This window comes from Bubalus bubalis, chromosome 3, assembly GCF_019923935.1.
Source record: "Bubalus bubalis isolate 160015118507 breed Murrah chromosome 3, NDDB_SH_1, whole genome shotgun sequence".
Classification (NCBI taxonomy): Eukaryota; Metazoa; Chordata; class Mammalia; order Artiodactyla; family Bovidae; genus Bubalus; species Bubalus bubalis.
The window spans coordinates 54,019,214-54,038,258 of record NC_059159.1 but is presented as its reverse complement, the minus strand read 5'-3'; the positions used below and the strand labels follow the sequence as shown (position 1 = coordinate 54,038,258).

The 19,045-nt window shown below is 39.7% G+C and overlaps 2 long non-coding RNA genes across 3 annotated transcripts; one reads left to right on the top strand and one right to left on the bottom strand.

Annotated features, from left to right (window-relative positions):
• Positions 1-10,646: 10,646 nt before the first annotated feature.
• LOC112583808 lies at positions 10,647-18,522 on the bottom strand. Of its 2 annotated transcripts, XR_006549695.1 has the most exons (3): positions 18,299-18,490; positions 11,217-11,463; positions 10,647-10,782 (listed from the first exon to the last, which is right to left on the bottom strand). It is a non-coding gene; the product is annotated as an uncharacterized LOC112583808 (long non-coding RNA). The 2 variants fall into 2 exon arrangements; XR_003108051.2 differs by lacking the exon at positions 10,647-10,782 and having other exon boundaries at positions 18,299-18,522.
• Positions 10,747-11,539, top strand: LOC123332720. Its single transcript, XR_006549696.1, has 2 exons — positions 10,747-10,856; positions 11,254-11,539. It is a non-coding gene; the product is annotated as an uncharacterized LOC123332720 (long non-coding RNA).
• Positions 18,523-19,045: the final 523 nt, after the last annotated feature.

Genomic DNA, 19,045 nt, shown 5'->3' with positions numbered 1-19,045 from the left:
ATAAGCCAAGACATTAATTGTATTTCTCAATCTTATGACCAGGAAATGTAGAGCCTGGATTTATGTTCAAGATGTTTTGACTCAAACCTATGGGCTCTCCTATGAAGTGGACTGTCTCCTTAAAACTACTCCCATTCCCAAGCCCATTTTTTTCTTTCTTAAACTGGTCACATCTGAGCTACATCATAACAATCCAATCACTCTCTTTCCCCTCTCCAGCTGATACTTTATAACTTACTTGGAAGTTATAAAGTTAGTGCTTATTCTCACAGAGGAAGAAGAATGTCATACGCTTCTTCCAAAACTCTTCTGTGTCCCCCAGTGTCCATGCTTTGTGTCTATTAACTGTCCCTTGAACTGACCTTGGTTCAGAGAAGAGATCCTTCTGGAATGCAACAATCTTATGAGGAATAATAGACTTGACTCTTGCTTTTCTCCCTCTGCCTCTGACTTTGAAGATGGAGCTGTGGGCCTTAAACATACCACAAAGCAGAGATTGTCAGATTGGATAAAAAGCAAGCTCTGATTGTATGCTGTCCATGAGACACTGGCTTTAAATATAAAGACATTCATAATTTAAAAGTTAAAAAATATAAGGAAATCTTGCTATTTGTGACAACATGGTTGTAAGGGTATTAAGCTGAGTGAGGTTATTATGCTGAGTGAAAAAAGGTCAGAAAAGATAAATACTTTCATTTCATTTATATGTGGAGTCTAAAAACTAAAACAAGTAAATAAACACAACAAAATAGAAACAGAATTATAGATACAAAGAACAAATAGGAGGTTTCAGGGAGAGGGGAGGAAAGAAATAGGTGAAGCAGATTAAGAAATCAAACTTCTACTTGCAAGGTAAACTAGTCATGAGTATGAAATGTACAAGGTGGGGAATATAGTCTATATGTAATATTGTATGATGAGAGGTGATAACTAAACTTTTGATCATTTTGAAATGCATAGAAATATCAAACCACTGTTGAATAACAGAAACTAATACAGTATTGTAGTTCAGTTATATTTCAAAAACAAACTCATAGAAAAAGAGATCAAATTTGTGTTTATCAGAAGTGGGGGGTAGAGAGAGGGGAAATTGGATTCAGACACTCAAAAGGTGCAAACTTCCAGTTAAAAGAAAAATATGTGTATGTAAAGTACAACATGATAAATAGAATTAACATTGCTGTACATTACATATGAAAGTTATTAAGAAGGTAAATCCTAAGCAATCTCATCACAAGGGAAAATATTTTTTCTATTTCTTTAATTTTGTATATGCACTTTTGCATTCTGTAATTTTGTATGAGATTATGGATATTCACTAAACTTACTGATAATCATTTCATGATGTTTATAAATCAAATCATTATGCTGTACACCTAAAACTTACACAGTGCTGTATGTCAGTTAGATCTCAATAAAACTGGATGAAAACAAAAGTAGAAATGAAAAAGAAAAAAAAAGTAGTTTTTTAAAGTTAAAGGATGGAAAAAGATGTACCAAGCAAACATTAATCCAAAGAAAACTAGAAAGGCTATCTTAATAACAGACAAAATAGATTTCAAAACAAGGGATATTACCAGGAATCAGGAAATATATTTTGTAATGATAAATGCACCAATTCATCAAGAGAACATAAGAAAACTAAATATTTATGCACTTAACAATTTCAAAATACATGAAGCAAAAAATTGATAGACTTGAAAGGGGAAATAGGCAAATTCAGTTATAGTTGGAGATATTAACACTCTTTTTTTTTTAAATGAAGTATGATTGACTTATAATATTGTATTAATTTCAGGTGTTCATTTCAGTTCAGTTCAGTCGCTCAGTCGTATCCGACTCTTTGCGACCCCATGAACCACAGCACGCCAGGCCTCCCTGTCCATCACCAACTTCCGGAGTTCACTCAGATTCACGTCCATCGAGTCAGTGATGCAATCCAGCCATCTCATCCTCTGTCGACCCCTGCTCCTCCTGCCCCCAATCCCTCCCAGCATCAGGGTCTTTTCCAATGAGTCAACTCTTCGCATGAGGTGGCCAAAGTACTGGAGTTTCAGCTTTAGCATCATTCCTTCCAAAGAACACCCAGGGCTGATCTCCTTCAGAATGGACTGGTTGGATCTCCTTGCAGTCCAAGGGACTCTCAAGAGTCTTCTCCAACACCACAGTTCAAAAGCATCAATTCTTCGGCACTCAGCCTTCTTCACAGTCCAACTCTCACATCCATACATGACCACTGGAAAAACCATAGCCTTGATTAGACGGATCTTTGTTGGCAAAGCAATGTCTCTGCTTTTGAATATGCTATCTAGGTTGGTCATAACTTTTCTTCCAAGGAGTAAGAGTCTTTTAATTTCATGGCTGCAATCACCATATGCAGTGATTTTGGAGCCCCCAAAAATAAAGTCTGACACTGTTTTCCCATCTATTTCCCATGAAGTGATGGGACCAGATGCCATGATCTTCGTTTTCTGAATGTTGAGCTTTAAGCCAACTTTTTCACTCTCCTCTTTCACTTACCTCAGTTCAGTTCAGTTCAGTTCAGTCGCTCAGTCGTGTCCGACTCTTTGCGACCCCATGAATTGCAGCACACCAGGCCTCCCTGTCCATCACCAACTCCTGGAGTTCACTCAGACTCACGTCCATTGAGTCAGTGATGCCATCCAACCATCTCATCCTCTGTCGTCCCCTTCTCCTCCTGCCCCAATCCCTCCCAGCATCAGAGTCTTTTCCAATGAGTCAGTTCTTTGCATGAGGTGGCCAAAGTACTGGAGTTTCAGCTTCAGCATCATTCCCTCCAAAGAAATCCCAGGGCTGATCTCCTTCAAAATGGACTGGTTGGATCTCCTTGCAGTCCAAGGGACTCTCAAGAGTCTTCTCCAACACCACAGTTCAAAAGCATCAATTCTTCGGTTCTCAGCCTTCTTCATACTCCAACTCTCACATCCATACATGACCACAGTAAAAACCATAGCCTTGACTAGACGGACCTTTGTTGGCAAACTAATGTCTCTGCTTTTGAATATGCTATCTAGGTTGGTCATAACGTTCCTTCCAAGGAGTAAGCGTCTTTTAATTTCATGGCTGCCGTCACCATCTGCAGTGATTCTGGAGCCCAAAAAAATAAAGTCTGACACTGTTTCCACTGTTTCCCCATTTACCTCAAGAAGCTTTTTAGTTCCTCTTCACTTTCTGCTATAAGAGTGGTGTCATCTGCATATCTGAGGTTATTGATATTTCTCCCAGCAATCTTGATTCCAGCTTGTGCTTCTTCCAGCCCAATGTTTCTCATGATGTTCTCTGCATAGAAGTTAAATAAGCAGGATGACAATATACAGCCTTGACATACTCCTTTTCCTATTTGGAACCAGTCTGTTGTTCCATGTCCAGTTCTAACTGTTGCTTCCTGACCTGCATATAGGTTTCTCAAGAGGCGGGTCAGGTGGTCTGGTATTCCCATCTCTTTCAGAATTTTCCACAGTTTATTGTGATCCACACAGTCAAAGACTTTGTTACAATTTCAGGTGTACAACACAGTAATTCAATATGTTTGTAGATTATGCACCAAAGTTATTGCAATATTATTGATTATATTACCTATGCTGTACATTTATCCCTGTGACTTATTTATTTTATAACTGGTAGTTTGTACCTCTTAATTCCCTTCACCCATTTTGCACATCCCTGAACCCTCCTCCCTTCTGGCAACCCCAAGTTTGTCCTCTGTATCTCTAAATCTATTTCTGTTTTATTCTACTTTTTTGTTTCTTTGTGTTTTAGATTCCAGATATAAATGAAAACATTCAGTATTTGTCTTTCTCGATCTTATTTCACTTAGCATAATACCATTTTGGTACATGCATGCTGTTGCATATGACAAGATTTCATTCTTCTTATAGCTGGGTAATAATCCATTGTGTATATATGCCACATGTATTTATTCATCTACTGATGAACTTTAAGCTGCTCCCGTGTCTTGGCTATTATAAATAATGCAACAGTGAACACTGTGGGTGTACATCATTTTCAATTAGTGTTTTTATTTTCTTCAGATAAAAACCCAGGGGTGGAATTTCTGGATAGTATGGTAGTTATATGTTTAATTTTTTGAGGACTCTCTATATTGTTTTCCACACTGACTACAACAATTTACATTTCCTACCAAGAGTTTATGAGGGTTCTCTTTTTACTACATCTTCACCAACACTTGTTATTTGTTTTCTTTTTGATCATTCTTTCTTTCTAATGTATTTATTTTAATTGGAATCTAATTACTTTACAATATTGTAGTGGTTTTGGCCATACACTGACATGCATCAGCCGTGGGTGTACACGTGTCCCGCACCGTGAACCCCCCTCCCACCTCCGTTCCCATCCCGTCCCTCAGGGTCATCCCAGTGCAGCAGTAAGGTGTGAAGTAATGTCTCATTGTGGTTTTGCATTTCCCTGATGGTTAGCAGCTTTTCATGTCTCTTGGCCAACTATATGCTTTCTTTGGAAAACTGCTGTTTCAGGTCCCTTTTAAATCAGATTTTTATCTAATGAGTTATATGAGTTCTTTGTATATTTTGGATATTTAACATTAACTGCTTATTAGACATATCAGTTGCAAATATATTCTCCCATTCAGTATGTTCCTTTTCATTTTGTCCACAATTTACTTCACTGTGCACAAGATTTTTAGTTTGATATGATCTCTGTCTCTCTCTCTTTTTTTTTTTTTTTTTTTTTTTTGCTTTTGTTGCTCTGTACTGAGAAATAAGATCCAAAAATTATTGCTAAAATCAGTGTCTAAGAGTGATTTTTCTTCTGGAAGTTTTATAGTTTCAGGTCTGATGTTTATGTCTTTAATCCATCTATTTTGAGCTTATTTTTGTATACAGGGTGAGAAAATAGTCTGGTTTCACTCTTTTACATGTAGCTGTTCAGTTTTCCAACAATTTTTCTCTCCAAAAGAGAGACTATCTTTTCCCCAATATATATTCTTGCCTTCTTTGTCATCAATCAATTGATCATATGTGCATGAGTTTATTTCTGGGCTCTCTACTCTGCCCCATTGATCTATGTGTGTGTATGTTTGTGCCCATACCATACTACTTTTTTTTAACCATCGTTACATGTGTGCATTTTATTTAACAGTGCTGTGTACATAGTGGGCAATTAAGTTCTTATATGAATATCTAGTCTTTCTAGATATTTAGAAGTGCTTGATGCATTTAAAAGTAGAAGTAGTAGAATAATGCTATTTATAAATAGCTTTTTTTATAGTATGAATTAAAATGATTCATGTCTTGAGAATTACAGAATCTCAAGGGAGTTTTGCTGATTGTAATAGCATTTCTTAATTATGAAAATATGATAGATAACACATTTGCAGGAGACTTGGAAAATACAGAACAAGGTTACACACAGTTCCACTATATATTATAATTATTTTAAGTAGATAAATTAAGATTTTTAGTTGGAGTTTCAATATGAAACTATATAACACCATACACAAAAATTAACTCAAAATAGATTAAAGATCTAAACATAAGGCCAGAAACTATAAAACTCCTAGAGGAAAACAGCAAAACACTCTCCGACATAAACCACAGCAGGATCCTTTACGGCCCACCTCCCAGAATATTGGAAATAAAAGCAAAAATAAACAAATAGGACCTAATTAAAATTAAAACTTCTGCACAACAAAGGAAACTATAAGCAAGTTGAAAAGACAGCCTTTAGAATGGGAGAAAATAACACCAAATGAAGCAATAGACAAAGAATTAATCTCAAAAATATACAAGCAACTCCTGAAGCTCAATTCCAGAAAAATAAAGAGCCAATCAAAAAGTGGGCCAAAGAACTAAACAGACATTTCTCCAAAGACATACAGATGGCTAACGAACACATGAAAAGATACTCAGCATCACTCATTATCAGAGAAATGCAAATCAAAACCACAATGAGGTACCATTTCATGCCAGTCAGAATGGCCGCTATCCAAAAGTCTACAAGCAATAAATGCTGGAGAGGGTGTGGAGAAAAGGGAACCCTCTTACACTGTTGGTGGAAATGCAAACTAGTACAGCCACTATGGAGAACAGTGTGGAGATTCCTTTAGGTGCACTGGGATGACCTAGAGGGATGGTATGGGGAGGGAGGTGGGGGGGAGGGGTGTTCAGGATTGGGAACACGTGTACACCCGTGGTGGATTCATGTTGATGTATGGCAAAACCAATACAATATTGTAAAGTAATTAGCCTCTAATTAAAATAAATAAATTTAAATTAAAAAAAAAACTGGAAATAGAACTGCCATATGACCCAGCAATCCCACTGCTGGGTATACACACCTAGGAAACCAGAATTGAAAGAGACATGTGTACCCCAATGTTCACTGCAGCACTGTTTATAATATCCAGCACATGGAAGCAACATAGATGTCCATCAGCAGATGAATGGATAAGAAAGCTGTGGTACATATACACAATGGAATATTACTCAGCCATTAAAAAGAATACATTTGAATCAGTTCTAATGAGGTGGATGAAACTGGAGCCTATTATACAGAGTGAAGTAAGCCAGAAAGAAAAACACCAATACAGTATACTAACACATTTATATGGAATTTAGAAAGATGGTAACGATAACCCTGTATGCAAGACAGCAAAAGAGACAGCTGTGCTGAACAGTCTTTTGGACTCTGTGGGAGAGGGCAAGGGTGGGATGATATGGGAGAATGGCGTTGAAACATGTAAATTATCATATGTGAAATGAACCATGAGTCCAGGTTCAATGCATGATACAGGGTGCTTGGGGATGGTGCACTGGGATGACCCAGAGGGATGGGATGGGGAGAGAGGTGGGAGAGGGGTTCAGGATGGGGAACACATGTACAACCATGGCAGATTCAAGTCAATGTATGGCAAAATCAATACAATATTGTAAATTAAAAGAAATAAATAATAATTTTTTTAAAAAATTAATAGAATGGGGAGGGAGGAGGGAGGAGGGTTCAGGATGGGGAGCACATGTATACCTGTGGCGGATTCATTTTGATATTTGGCAAATCTAATACAGTTATGTAAAGTTTAAAAAAAAATTAAATTAAAAAAAAATTAATAGAACGAATATACAGAGAAGTAGATGGATATAGTAGACGAAAAACACAGCAAACCAATTCGGCATAACTAAGATTTTCACACAACAGTAGGATTTCCACACAACAGTAGGATACAAAATCTATTCAAGTTCCCATAGACTATAAACTAGGAGACATATCCAGGACATAAGACCAGATATTAATTTCTCACTTAAATGCTTTCTTCTCTGCAATCACCTTCTGTGTTTTTCAGTCTTCTTTAATCTAATTATCCGCTGGTGGGTGGTGTTGCACTCCCTCCCTATTAGTTGTTTGGCCTGAGGTGACCCAGCCCTGGGGCCTCCAGGCTCTATGGTAGAGTTAATGGTGAGCTCCAGGAGGACTTAAGCCAGGGAACAGCTTTCAGGACGGCTGCTACCAGTGCCCTGGTTCCTGGGGTGAGCCACTGCCAACCCATGCCTTCCACAGGAGACCTTCCAACACCTGCAGGTGGGTCTGGTTCAATCTCCTGTGGGGTCATTGTCCCTGTCCCTTGGGTCTTGGCGAATGCCAAATTTTGTTTGTGCCCTCCGAGAGTGGAGTCTCTTTTCCCCCAGTCCTGTGGAAGTTCTGGAATCAAATCCTGCTGGCATTCAAGTTCAGATTCCCTGGGAATTTCCAGTCTCTTTGCCAGATCCCCAGGCTAAGAAGCCTAACATGGAGCTCAGAACCTTCACAACAGTGGGAGAACTTCTTTGGTATTATTGTTCTCTGGTTTGTTTGTCACTCAGCTGGCAGATACGGGATTTGATTTTATCATGATTGCACCCTTCCTACCATCTCATTGTAGCTTCTCCTTTGTCTTTGGACGTGGGGTATCTTTTTTTGGTGGGTTCCAGCATCCTCCTGTCGATGGTTTTTCAACAGCTAGTTGCAATTTTGGTGCTCTCGCAGGAAGAGATGAGAGAACATCCTTCTACTCCACCATCTTATGTAAATTCATACCACATTATTTTGACTACTATAATTTTGTAGGGTAGTTTGAAGTCAAAGAGAGTATTTCCAGTATTTTCAAGGAGAGTATAAAAGATAAAGTTTATTCTTCTTTATCAAGATTGCTTGGGCTATTCAAGGTCTTTTGTAGTTCCACACAGATTTTATGGTTATTTGTTCCAGTTCTGTGAAAAATGTCATTGGTATTGATATTTTGATAGGGATTGCATTGAATATGTAGATTGCCATGAGTAGGATGGACACTTAACAATATTAATTTTTCTGATCCATGATCATGGTATAGCTCTCTGTTTATTTGTGTCATCTTTTTTTCATCAAGGTCTTATAGTTTTCAGAGTACAGATTTTTTTATCCCCTTGGTTAAATTTGCTTTTAGATATTTATTATTTTTGATGCTATTGTAAATGGTATTGTTTCCTTGGTTTCTCCTTCTGATAGTTCATTATAAGTGTATAGAAATACAAAATGTTTCTGTATATCAATTTGGTACCAAGCAACTTAACTGAATTCATTTATTGGCTCTAATATTTTTGGTAGAAGCTTTATGGTTTTCTCTATGTAATATCACGTCATCTACAAATAGTGATGGTTTTATTTCTTCCTTTCTAACTTAGGAGTCTCTTATTTCTTTTTCTTGTCTAATTACAGTGGCTAGGTCTTCCAGTACTATATTGAATAAAAGTAGCAGGAATGGGCTTACTTGTCTTGTTCCTGATCTTAAAGGAAAAGCTGTCAACTTTCGACCATTGAGAATGATGTTAGCTTCTAGGTTTGTCATAAATGACCTTTTATATGTTGAGGTGTGTTCCTTCTATGCCCACTTGGTTGAGATTGTTTTTATCATGAATGGATGTTGAATTTTTTCATAAGCTTTTTCTGCATCTATTGAGATGATTATGTGACTTCATTGTATTAATGTGGTGTAACACATTGATTGATTTATGGATATTGAATGATCCTTATATTCCTAGAATAAATTCCACTTACTCATGATGTATGATACTTTTAATGTATCATTGAATTTGGTTTGCTAATGTTTTGTTGAGGATTTTTGTGAACACGTCCATCAGTGATATTGGGCATTTTTTTGGGGGGGTGGGGGGTGGTAATGTCTCTGGTTTTGATATCAGGATAAATGCTGGCCTCATTGAATGTGTTTGAAAGCATTCCCTCTGGAGTTGCTGACAAAGGTCCATATAGTTAAAGTTCTGGTTTTTCCAGTAGTCATGTCTGGATGTGAGAGTTGTACCATAAAGAAAGCTGAGCGCCAAAGAATTGATGCTTTTGAATTGGGCTGGAGAAGACTCTTGAGAGTCCCTTGGACAATAAGGAGATCAAACCAGTCAATCCTAAACGAAATCAACTCTGAATATTCATTGGAAGGACTGATGCTGAAGCAGAAGCTCCAATACTTTGGCCACCAGATGTGAAGGGCCAACTCAAAAGCCTGATGCTGGAAGACTGAAGGGAAAAGGAGAAGGGGGTGGCAGAGGATGAGATGGTTAGATAGCATCACCACTCAATGGACATGAATTTGAGCAAACTCTGGGAGACAGAGAAGGACAGAGGAACCTGCCAAAGAATTCCTCAAGGGATTGCAAAGAGTCAGATATGACTTAGTGACTGAACACAGCAAATAATAATAAAGGGGCAGCATAAAGAAACTAGGGCGGGGGGTAAGAAACTGTCTTATATGGAACTATGGTGGTGGTATACAACTTAAAATCTATAGAACTTTGTGGCACTATGAGTGGGTGTCCTTGTATGTAAATTGTAAACTATTTACCAAGTTGTGAGTGTGCTTAGTGGGCTTCCCTGGTGGCTCAGATGGTAAAGAATCCACCTGCGATGCGGGAGACCTGGGTTCCATCCCTGGGTTGGAAAGATCCCCAGAGGAGGCCATGGCAACCCACTCCAGTATTCTTGCCTAGAGAATCCGCATGGACAGAGGAGCCTGATGGGCTATAATCCATGGGATCCAAAGAGTCGAACACAACTCAAAATCTAAAGAACTATGTGTCACAATGAGTGGATGTCATTGTATGTAAATTGTAATCTATTTACCTAGTTGTGAGAGGAACCCAAAATGGAATGCAGACTATGACCAAGAATTCTGTCTTGAAAGTAACTTACATAACCACACTGAAGGGAGTGAGAAAATAAGGAACTAACTGAAATAACTCTGGAAAGTAGTGCTTTGATGGATTCACAAGGCTAAAGACAAAAAGAACTGTCCACAAACACTGTATTCTAGTTAGTAAATTTATCTCTCAGAGAGTTATGGGTTCACAATTCTGAAAGTACTTTGTCTGCTAGAGTTGAACAAATAAGTAATCATATTGTAGAGAACAAGAATCATGCTTCTCAGTGTCTGAGAAAGAAGTTACAAATAAGAAAAGGGGGTAAAGCAGACAGTGAAGCCTGTGGTGTTGGATCAGATTTGGAGTTAACAATAAAACTTCTGGAGATTTAAAAAAAATAGGTACAAAGACAGAGTCAGACACGAACATAGGTATGTAAGTATGTACGTATGTGTGTTTGCACTAGTTCCATACATACATATAGTTCCCAGCTCTGTCCATCTAGAGAGTCCAGAAGCAGTCACTCTCCAGTAGAAATGAGCATCCCTAGTAACCAGATTTGGTTGTATATATCATTCTTCATTACAAGGGATCAGATCTCCTTGGAGAATTGATTGATTTCCTGGAAGAAATAGAATGGAACCTCTTAAGAACCACTGGGCTAGATGCCTTCCATCAGCCAAGGGCAATCCTAAGGTGAGTGCATGTATGAGTTGTTAACAGCCAACATGCTCAGCAGCTGGTCAAGGGGACCTGGGCAGGGTGCCAACAGTATCTGCTGCAAGTGTGTTTCGGTGATCCCAGGAAGCACTGGTACGAGAGTGCTATTTACAAGACAGCTTACCCAGGGCACCAAGAGAGGAAGCATCCTCACCTCTCCCCAGCCCTTTCCAGGCAATGAGTCAACAGTGGAACAGGTGGGACCACATGGGTATTACCACATGGACATTACCAGAATCAGTAGGAAAATAAAGGAGATCAACAGTACCCAGCCTCTGAAACAGTTCATTTGTGTGCCCTAGCCAGAACTCAAATACCTTTCCTTAGGAAACATACTCGGCTTTTGATAATCAAATGCTTTTATCTTGGGCAGCCCCATTTTCCCTACAATGTGTCCCAAACAAGTTGGCCGAGGTCTTCAGTGACACGTTCAAGATTTGGAGCACAAGGAGTGTTCTCAATGGTAGGACTCCGATGACATTGGCTCCTATGGCCCCTCCTCCTCCGAGAAGTGATTTCAATTCTTGGAAACACAGGGACTTTAAAATTTTCTTTCCATGCTCCTCCCTTTCTTGGCATTCTCCTGGAAATACAGAAATACAAAGAAATTTATCTCTTCAATAAATTCTAATAATGGCAGAACTTTCTGCCAACTATGAGTCTTTCAAGTTTAATTTCATTAAAGTCCATTGACTCCCCCCAGATCAACAATGACCTTTTGAAAATCTGTATCCAATTATTGTGTCTGTATCTACACAATAATTTTGAATCAAGTTTTCAGCTATTGCCTCAAAAGAATCATTTGGCTATAGCTACTAAGGTTGAAATTAAGTGATGATACAAATTATTTTGAGTATGAATTCTTAGCAATCCTCTCTGGGCCCCTAAGATGTGATAGTTATAAGTTTGGTCCACAATTTATTAATTAATTCACTTGATTCAACAAGTATTTAGTGTTGGTCTTTTGTGTATAGGCCATTGTGTAAGCTCTGTGAATATGTGATATACTAAACATTCTCTGACCACATGAAATGTACATTCTAAGTAGACATGCAGATGGTAAACAAAGAAAAAGGTAAAACACAGTACAATATTGGGTTGCCAGTTCCATGAAGAAAAATCAAACAAGGAAGGGTAATAAGAATTGTGGGAGTAGAAGATCTTGAAATACTTTTAAGGGAAATCAAATCCCTTATGACTGTACAGTGGAGGTGACAAATAGATTCAAGGGATTAGGTCTAATAGACAGAGTGCCTGAAGAACTATGGATGACAGTTCATAACATTGTACGGGAGTCAGTGACCAAAACCATCCCCAAGAAAAAGAAATGCAAGAAGGCAAAGTGGTTGTCTGAGGATGCCTTACAAATAGCTGAGAAAAGAAGGGAAGTAAAAAGGCAAAAGAGAAAGGGAAAGATACACCCAACTAAACGCAGAGTTCCAGAGAACAGCAAGGAGAGATAAAAAAGTGTTCTTAAGTGAACAATGCAAAGAAATAGAGGAAAACAGTAGGATGGGAAAACTAGAGATTTCTTCAAGAAAACTGGAGATACCAAGGGAATATTTCATGCAAAGATAGGCACAATAAAGGACAGAAACTACAAGGACCTAACAGAAGCAGAAGAGATTAAGACGAGGTGGGAAGAATACGCAGAACTATACAAAAAAGGTTTTAGTGACCCGGATAACCCTGATGATGTGATTACTCACCTAGAGCCAGACATCCTGCTGTGTGAAGTCAAGTGGGCCTGAGGAAGCATTACTATGAACTAAGCTGTTGAAGGTGATAGAATTCCAGTTGAGTTATTTCATATCCTAAAGATGATGCTGTTAAAGTACTACACTCAATATGCCAGCATATTTGGAAAATTCAGCAGTGGCCACAGGACTGGAGAAGGTCACTTTTCATTCCAATTCCAAAGAAAGGCAATGCCAAAGAATGCTCAAACTACTGTACATTTGCACTTGTTTCACATGCTACCCAGATAATGCTCAAAATACTTCAAACTAGGCTTCACCAGTACATGAACTGAGAACTTCCAGATGTACAAGCTGGGTGTACAAAAAGCAGAGAAACAAGAGAACAATATGCCAACATCTGTTGGATCATAGAAAAAGCAAGAGAATTACAGAAAAACATCTACTTCCGCTTCATTGACTGCACTAAAGCCTTTGTCTGTGTGGATCAAAACAAACTGTGGAAAATTCTTGAAGATATGGGAATACCAGACCACCTTACGTGCCTCCTGAGAAATCTCTCTGCAGGTCAAGAAGCAACAGTTAGAACCAGACATGGTACAACAGACTGGTTCCAAATTGGGAAAAGGGTATGTCAAGGCTGTATATTGTCACCCTGCTTATTTAACTTCTATGAACAGTACATCATGCAAACTGCCAGGCTGGATGAAGCACAAGCTGGAACCAAAATTGCTGGGAGAAATATCAATAACCTCAGATACGCAGATGACACCACCCTTATGGCATAAAGCAAAGAGGAACAAAAGAGCCTCTTGATGAAGGTGAAAGAGGAGAGTGAAAAAGCTGGCTTAAAACTCAGCATTCAAAAAACGAAGATCATGGCATCTGGTCCCATCACTTCATGGCAAATAGATGGGGAAACAATAGAAACAGTGACAGACTTTCTTTTTTGGGGCTCCCAAATCACTGCAGATGGTGACTGCAGCCATGAAATTAAAAGACATTTGTTCCTTGGAAGAAAAGTTACAACAAACCTAGACAACATATTAAAAAGCAGGGACATTACTTTGCCAGCAAAGGTCCATATAATCAGAGCTATGGTTTTTCCAGTAGTCATATATGGATGTGAGAATTGAACCATAAAGAAAGTTGAGCACTGAAGAATTGATGCTTTTGAACTGTGGTGTTAGAGAAGACTCTTGAGAGTCGCTTGGACTGCAAGGAGATCAAACCAGTCAATCCTAAAGGAAATCAGTCCTATATATTCATTGGAAGGACTGATGCTGAAGCTGAAGCTCCATTACTTTGGCCACCTGATGCAAAGAGCTGACTCATTAGAAAAGACCCTGATGCTGGGAAATATTGAAGGCAGGAGGAGAAGGGGACGACAGAGGATGAGATGGTTGGATGACATCACTGACTCAATCAACATGAGTTTGAGCAAGCTCTGGAAGATGGTGAAGGACAAGGAAGCCTGGCATGCTGCAGTACATGGGGTCACTAAGAGTCAGACATGACTGAGCTACTGAACTGAATTGATATATATACATATATATACTCTCCCTCTTGAGTCTCCCTCCCATCCCACCCCACAACCCCCATCCCACCCCTCTAGGTCATCACAGAGCACTACGCTGGATTTCCTGTGTTAAATAGCAGCTTCCCACTGGCTATCTATTTTACACATTGTAGCATATAAATGTCAAAGCTACTCTCTCAATTCACCCTCTCCCAGGACTTAATGTCAATGTCACCAGGCAGAAAATGGAAGAATCAGAGTATGAAGACCTTATCAGTTGCGACTTAGCAGCAGCAGCAGCAGCAAGTCTGCAAAGGACAAAAGGGGCCAAGGCCACACAGGGCAAGAAGCAAAATTTCCCAATTCGGTTAAGGGCAAGAGTTGAATGCCCAGGTACAAGAAGAAGAAAAAAGGGACTTCAGAGGTAGACTTCCATTCCTCCCTGCTCCTCTGCAGCCCCAACACCTCAGTGGAACTCCCTGGCTACTGCGACCTAAGTTTTGTTTGTCAGTTATGCTGGTGGTGGTGATGGTGGTTGGTAGGGTGATTATCTGCTTGTTTGTTTTAAAAAAAAAAAAAAGCTTATTAATTTCCTGGGAGGCAAGGAAAATCCAGCCTTCTAGGACACAAAGCTTTTAACTGCTCTCTTGAGGGAGGGTGGAAGGAAAAGTATTTTTATTCTTTCAACAGAAGAAAATAGTTAAGATCTCAATCAGTTTGGAATGCTGCAATGAACAGATTTTAAATCTGATGAGATTGGCTGACCTGAAAAGATAGGGCTTGATCCTGGGCTGGAAAGTTAACAATCCTGTTTGGGATTTAGCATCACAGCTCCCAGTGCTGCTGACCATGGACCACCCTTTGTACAGCAAGGTGTTAAGCTGGTGTCCTGGAAGAGGGTCCATGTGCCGTGCTTGCTGTTGCATTAGGAGGAGGTATGAGAAAGTCAGGATGCCGGATTGTGTTGTCAACTTCTTATAGCCCTTGATAAGCCTCTTTTTTTCTGCCAAAAAAAAGAGGCATGCTTAGCCTCACACTGGCTTGTGTGAAAACAGGAAAAGAACAAAACACATCTCTGTTAAGAGAGGTTCTCGTTGCCTGTGAGTTACAATATTTAAAAATGGCTGAAATGTACTTTTCACAATAGCCAAGATATGGAAACAACCTAAATTCTCATCAACAGATAAACGGATGAAGATGGTGATGATAATGATCACATATATACACACACACAAAATGGCATACTACTCAGCCATAAAAAAAAGAATGAAGGAATGCCATTAGCAGCAACATGGATGGGCCTAGAGATGATCATACTAAGTGAAGTAAGTCAGACAGACAAAGACAAATACTATATGAAATCACTTACATGTGGAATCTGCAGTATGACACAAATGAACTAATCTGCGGTTCACAGATTCACAGATGTAGAGAACAGATTTATGGCTGCCTGAAGGAGAGAGCTTGGTGAGGGAAGGCTGGATTGGGAGTTTGGGATTAGTAGATGCAAAGTACTAGATATGGAATAGATAAACAACAAGGTCCTACTGTATAGCCCACAGAATTATATTCAATATCCTGTGATAAATCATAATGGAAAGAATATGTAAAAGAATGTGTGTATATATATATATATAATTGACTCACTTTGCTGTACAGCAGAAATCAATACAACATTGTAAATCAACTATACTTCAATAAAATTTTTTTTAATTTAAATGGCTGAAATGTAATAATTGTTTCTCTTGTTCAACTTTTTAGAGTGTGCCCATAGTAACAGAAAATACATGTGAATGAGTGAATAACTGAACTCACTCTAAGAAACAGCTACTCAGTAATTAGAACCACCCACCAAAGAAGCAGGTTGCCATGTAATGAGGTCTCCAACCAGGAGTTTTAAGCAGAGACTTGGTGATCTGTCAAAGATGAGATAGAGCGGTACTTCTCCAGCTTTAATGTGAATAAGTGTTACCTGGAGATCTTGTGGAAATGCAGATTCTGATTTGATAGGTCTGGGGTGGGCCCTGGAAGTTTGTATTTCTAGATAGCTCCAGAGGATTCCAATGCTGCGGGTGCAGACTCTTTTACTCAAAGTGCAGACCACACTTTAAACAGGAAGGATATAGCAGAGGATCTCATAGATAGATAGAAAGGTCAACTAGGTTGCGCGCAAGCGAAGTCGCTTCAGTCGGGTCTAGCTCTATGATCCCATGGACTGTTGCCCACTAGGCTCCTCTCGGCAAGAATACTGGAGTGAATTGCCAGACTCTCCTCCAGGAGATTTTCCCGACCCAGCGATCAAATCCATGTCTCCTATGTCTCCTGCATTGGCAGGTGGATTCTTTACCACTAGCACCACCTGGGAAGCCCTCTACCAGGTTATTAGTTTCCAAACCTGCCTGCATGTCAGACTCACCCAGAAGATGTACTAGAAATAAAGGTTCTTAAGCTCCAATGCCAGAGATTCAAATTCTGTAGATAAGGAACAGAACCTGGACCCTTGTATTTTTAACAAGCTTTCCACTGATTCAGATACAATCTTTGGGAAACACTGAACCAGAGGCTTCCTAAATTTATTTAAAACTCTACACTTCCTTTTCTCAAGAATCTGACAAATATAAATCAGAATGGGGCAAGTGTAGGCTGACAGCAATCCTTCCGCTGTATGTGTGTGTGTGCTTAATCGCTCAGTCGTGTCTGACTCTTTGGCACCCAATGGACTGTAGCCTGCCAGGCTCCTCTGTCCATGGGGATTCTCCAGGCAAGAATACTGGAGTGGGCTGCCATGCCCTCCTCCAGGGGATCTTCCCAACCCAAGGATTGAACCCAGGTCTCCCGCACCACAGGTGGATTCTTTACCATCTAAGCTAACAGAGAAACCTGTCCTCATGTATAGATGTTGTAAATAGCACAGGGTCAGAACACGTCCCTGTAATTTAGGAGTCCTAGCTTTATATTATTCCCTCTCCTGGGAATTTGGCATTTTCCATCCTTTTGCAGAGTAGACTTTCCTCGTACTCTCAAAATAGCTCAATTTAGTGATTCTTTCCTTGGAAGAAGGGCTATGACAAACCTAGACAGCATATTAAAAAGCAAAGATGTTACTTTGCCAACAAAGGTCCCTATAGTCAAAGCTATGGTTTTTTCAGTAGTTATGCATGAATGTGAGAGCTGGATGATAAAAAAGACTGAGCACTGAAGCATTGATGCCTTTGAAATATGATGCTGGAGGAGACTCTTGAGAGTTCCTTAGACAGCAAGGAGATCAAACCAGTCAATCCTAAAGAAAATCAACCCTGAATATTCATTGGAAAGACTGGTGATGAAGCTGAAGCTCCAATACTTTGGCCACCCAATGTGAAGAACTGACTCATTAGAAGAGAACCTGATTCTGGGAAAGACTGAAGACAGGACGAGAAGAGGACAGGATGAGATGGCTGAATGGCGTCACTGACTCAATGGACATGAAACTGAAAGTGAAGGTTGCTTAGTCATGTCCTATTCTTTGCAACCTCATGGACTATACAGTCCATAGAATTCTCCAGGCCAGAATGCTGGAGTGGGTAGCCTTTCTCTTTTCCAGAGGATCTTCCTAACCCAGGGATCGAACCCAGGTTTCCCACATTGCAGGCGGATTCTTTACCAGCTGAGCCACAAGGGAAGCCACAAAGAAGATGTGGTACGTATATACAATGGAATACAACTCAGCCATAAAAAGGAATGAAATAATGCCATTTGCTACAACGTGGATGGAACTAGAGATTATCATACTAAGTGAAGTAAGTCAGACAGAGAAAGACAAATATCGTATGGTATTGCTTATATGTGGAATCTTCAAAAATGATACAAATGAACATATTTACAAAACAGAAAAAAACTCACAGGCTTAGAGAATTTATGGTTATGCAGCAGCAAAGGGATAGACTCAGAGTTTGGAAGTGATACGTACACATTGTTAATTTAAAATAGATACCCAACAAAGACCTACTGTATAGCATAGGCAACACTACTCAATAGTCTCTAATAACCTAAATGGGAAAAGAATTTGAAAAAGAATAGACACACATATATGTACAACTGAATCATTTTGGTGTATACCTGAAATTAACACAAATATACTCCAATAAAAAAAATTGTTTAAATAAATAAATAGCATTGCCCACACCCTGTTGTTCACAGAATAGAAGGACATTCTACAGTACCTTGAAAACTTGTATTTCTTAAGAGAAGAACAAGAAAGCAGGACCATAAAGGCTCTTTCTCTTCCCCTGGCCTCTGCCCGCTTCTTAGGACTTTGAGAAGAGTGAGAGGGAAATAGCCACTTAGGCCTCCCCGGGTTTCCAGGAAAGCAGAACAGATTCTATTAGAGCAAGTCTACTCCAGCACCCCACCCCATTCCAGCCTCACCCTAGTCTTTCAGAGCTCATTACCTTTGCATATCCCCAAATTATCTGGGTGGAGCCCCAGGAAGAAGTAGTTAGATCTCAACCATTTACGGTATGTCTCAGACAGCCACCACCCACTAGTGCCAGGGCTAGTCAGCCGCTGTGCGGGGTGCCTTCTCAAGAATGTTCTTGTGGAATTCCAGCCTCCATCTGGCCAAGAGACCTAAGGATAAAGTTTCACAAGACCGGGGCAGGTGGGTTCTGCTGCTTCTGAAAGATTCTTCCGTCATTTGGGAAACAGACGTTGAATTTCCACCTCCAGGCTGGAAAAGTGGCTTGAGCTGCTGTTTTCATCCAACTGTAAGTGAAGTCGCTCAGTCGTGCCCGACTCTTTGTGACCCCATGGATAGTAGCCTGCACCAAGCTCCTCCGTCCATGGGATTTTCAAGGCAAGAGTACTGGAGTGGGTTGCTATTTCCTTCTCCAGGGAATCTTCCCAACCCAGGGATCGAACCCAGGTCTCTCACATTGTAGACAGACGCTTTACCATCTGAGCCACCAGGG